The sequence below is a fragment of the Corvus brachyrhynchos genome, unplaced genomic scaffold (assembly GCF_000691975.1).
Source record: "Corvus brachyrhynchos isolate BGI_N302 unplaced genomic scaffold, ASM69197v1 scaffold197, whole genome shotgun sequence".
Lineage (NCBI taxonomy): Eukaryota > Metazoa > Chordata > Aves > Passeriformes > Corvidae > Corvus > Corvus brachyrhynchos.
Genome location: NW_008239108.1, coordinates 207,309 through 211,266, shown reverse-complemented (window position 1 = coordinate 211,266; position 3,958 = coordinate 207,309).

The window sequence follows — 3,958 nt, the reverse complement described above, 5'->3', positions numbered from 1 at the left end:
TGACCTTCTGTCTCCCTTCTCCAGCAGTCACAGGAGGAGGACTCTGAGATGCAGCCCTCGTCAGGGCTGACCCAGGACATTTGCAGGGTGCTCTGAATTCTGGAGGGTGTTTGTTTCTCTCAAGGAAAGCTGGGTCCTTTTTAGGGAAGTGAAATTGTGCAGTTGAAAAATGTTGATAACCCAAATGCTCCAATTGGGAAGAGCTTGGGGATAAAAATACTGCCAATGTAAATTGTTGTGAGGTGGCAGTGGGGTGTTATGTATGAGCCTGGCACCGCTCCTCGCCTGCTTTCCTTGGAGTGGTTGACAGGTCTGGGAATGGATCAGGGCTGACTTCCAGCTGGGCAGGGAGGGAGAGTGCTTGGCTGTGCGGGCAGGAGGTGGGAAAAGGCTTGGGATGACCCTGTTGCTGCCCTGGGAGTCACGAGGCAGCAGCGGGACACCTGGGCACCCTCCACATCCCTGCAGGTGATGCACTGCGGGCTCCAGCTTCTTCCCAGGCAGCATTGGGCTGGGATAACCCTAATAACAACAACAACAATAACACAGTAACAACCCCCTCTGCTTGTGGGTGTGGGCACTTCAGTGCCATCAGTGACTGCACTGGGGAGTCCTGGGCTTCGTTTCCTCATCAGGGCTGCCTGACCTTGGTGGGGGACCTGCTGTGGTTTGAGTGTCTGACTGAAAAACCACAACAGCTGCACGTCCCTCCTGTGGTGCACCTGGAATCACGGAGTAATGGAACATCCTGAGCTGGAAGGGACCCACAGGGATGGTGGATCCAGCTGCTGGCCCTGCCCAGGCACCCAACAGCCCCACCCTGGGCATCCCTGGGAGCAGAGCTCCGGCAGCCTCGGGCTGTGCCCATTCCCTGGGGAGCCTGGGCAGTGCCCAGCACCCCCTGAGGGAAGAACCTTTCCTGATCTCCAGCCTGACCCTGCCTGGCACAGCTCCATGGAGATCTGAAAAGATTTGGAGCAGGCTCTGGCACCACAAGGTGCTGGTTCTGTGCTGGATCAGCTCCTGTGGAAGATTCCCAGAGCTTAGCCAAGAGTTTAAAATAGTAACTGCTCTTGGTGGCTTCTCCAGTTACCAGGATCATTCCAAGGATCTCATGATTTGCATATCGTTTTCCAAATGTCCACATGCAGAGGAAAAGAAATTTGCTGTTGCTGTGAACCTGAGTTGATGAAGGAAGTGTTGAAATGATGTTTGCCATGAGGAGTGTGTGGATTTAGGGATGAGCCGGGGCTGGGAACAGCCGGCAGCGTTTGGGCAGAGGGGTGGGCTGGCTGCTCCTCCATGGGGATGGAACAGGAGCTCCAGAAAACTGCCAGAGGGCAGGGATGGATGGAATCTTGGGAAGGAATTCCTGGCTGGGAGGGTGGAGAGGGGCTGGGCTGGAGTTCCCAGAGCAGCTGGGGCTGCCCCTGGATCCCTGGCAGTGCCCAAGGCCAGGCTGGACACTGGGGCTGGAGCAGCCTGGCACAGTGGGAGGTGTCCCTGCCCATGGGCTCCCCCTTGTCCTGTCCCTCCAGGCCTTGGCCCCAGTCCCTCTGCAGCTCTCCTGGAGCCCCTTCAGGCCCTGCAAGGGGCTCGCAGCTCTCCCTGGAGCTTCTCCTCTCCAGGGGAGCACCCCCAGCTCTCCCAGCCTGGCTCCAGCCCTGGAGCAGCTCTGCGATCCCTGGACTCTCTCTCCAGCAGTTTATCTCAGCTGTTGTTTATTTAGTGTTAGAACCAGTGGCTCTGGGAATATTTCAATTCCCGTATTATGGTTGAGGTTCAGAAGAGTTGGTGGAAGGATCTTTATGTATTTATGTATTTATTTATTTATTTACTGGAAACGAGGAAGCAGCAGAGACCAAAGCCCATCCCAGTGACTCTGGGGCTGTGTGGAATCAGGAATGGGCTGCAGGAGTTCGTGGGTTAGAATTAAGCAGGACTATCTGGAGTGACCATCTTGGTCAGTTGATGTTTGTGGTCACTTGGCTGTTCTGGCCAAGCATTGGGGCGGTGCCTGGATGGTTTTACAGCTCTTCCACCCTTTAATCCCTGAATTCCTGGCAGAGAGAAGGAGGGTTAGGAAAGAGCTGAAGATGTCATGAAATCCCAACTTCAGAAAGTGCAAGGATTGATGGTATAAAACCCCCAAAATGGGAGAAGCTCTGGACTGCTTTTTCCAGTCTGCATCACTCACTTCTGCTGGAGTGAAGAAGTTGGAGAGTCCAAGTGTTTTAGGCTGGGATTACTTTTTTTCCTTTGGCTATATGTAGCCATGGAAAGGGCTGCCCGGGGAGGTTGGAGTCCCCATCCAGGGAGGTGTCCAGGGAATTCCTGGATGTGGCACTGAGGGCTCTGAGCTGGGGACAAGGTGGGCATTGGGCACAGCTGGGACTGGATGGGCTGGGAGGGCTTTTCCAGCCTCAGGGATTCTGGTATTTTGTTGGGACTCTTAAAGCAGGTGGGAAGAGGCTAAATAAATCCCAAAATTTATGTGAGTGGACATTGATTAGGGAATAGTTTGTGTTTGTTCCATTTTCCTGTCAGCAGTGCAGATACCCTGGGAAATGCTGCTTTTCCTTAATCCCAACAGCTCTGACTCTTCCTTTATCAGTGAAGTCTTGAGGGAAGTTCTGACTTATATAAAAGGTTGAATTTAGCTCATCTGGGTTGATATTTCTGATCAACCATGATAAAGTAACTGAGGCAGTGGGAAGATTTCAAATTTTGTTAAAAATAGCTGGGTTTTGTACATGCCTGTCCTTTTCCAAATGCTCCCATCCCACTGCTGCCTCCTGGGATGTGCCACGGGATGTATGGGACAGGCAGGAATTCTGTTCCTCTCATGAGGCTCATTTTTAAGGGTTAAATGGACCTTTTGGTTGTTTTTAATGAGGAATTCCTGATTCTTCTCATCCTCTCCCAATGCCTTTTGCAGCTAAAGAACCCTTTCCTTGTAGTTGGCTGGGAGCAGTGGTGGGTATGGATTCGCCACGGGGAGGGGGCATTCCAGCCTCCCTGGATCCCTTCTCCCGGCTTCCCTGGAGCAGCAGGCACAAAAGTGGGAGGAGCCCATGGCAGGGAGGGTTGGGTGGGATCTCAGGAAAGGTTCTTCCCCCAGAGGGTGCTGGGCACTGAACAGGGAATGGTCCTGGCCCCGAGGGCTCCGGGAGTGTTTGGGCAGCACTCCCAGGGATGCACAGGGTGGGGTTGTTGGGGGGTCTGTGCAGGTGATCCCTGTGGATCCCTTCCTGCTCAGGGTATTCCATGACTCGATGAGTCCAAGGACAGTTCCCTGCTGCCATCCATGTGCTTGATGTTTAATTCCCAGCTCCCTTAAGCAGAGGAGCACAGGGAAGGCTCCAGGCTCTGCTGGTGCCCATCCCTGCTGCTGGTTGGACCCAGGGATCCTTGTGCAGGCTCCAGGGTGGGCTCTGATGCCCTGTGTCCAGCAGGGATGTGTTACACACACAGCACTGGGCACACAGGAGTTATCCACAGGAGTATCCACAGGAGCAGCGGATCTGCTCCTCCTGGGCTCTGCAGATCCTCCAGCAGGGCTGGTCCAGGTAGAAATTCCCTGAGGGGAGCTTGGGAGAGGAGCTGGGACATGCTGAGCAGTTGTTCATGACTTGCTAATGTGTAAATGCTTTTCCAAAGGCACTGGAGAGGTTTTTAGTGGATTTTAGTCTGCTCACTAACTGAGCCTTCCTTACTTGCCTGAGTGGATTCCATGGAAAGGCTGCGGAATATCTCGGCACCATCTGTCCTAAGGCCTGGAAGGTGCACCAGGGTGGGGAGGGTGGGGTCTGTTCACCAGGGATTGGCACACAGATGTGTGGAAAAGCTGCAGCACACTTGGATTTCATTGTGGCTTGGAGCTGAACCATAGCCCTGAAAGCTCTGGCCCCTGGATCCCTGGCAGTGGCCAAGGCCAGGCTGGACATTGGGGCTGGAG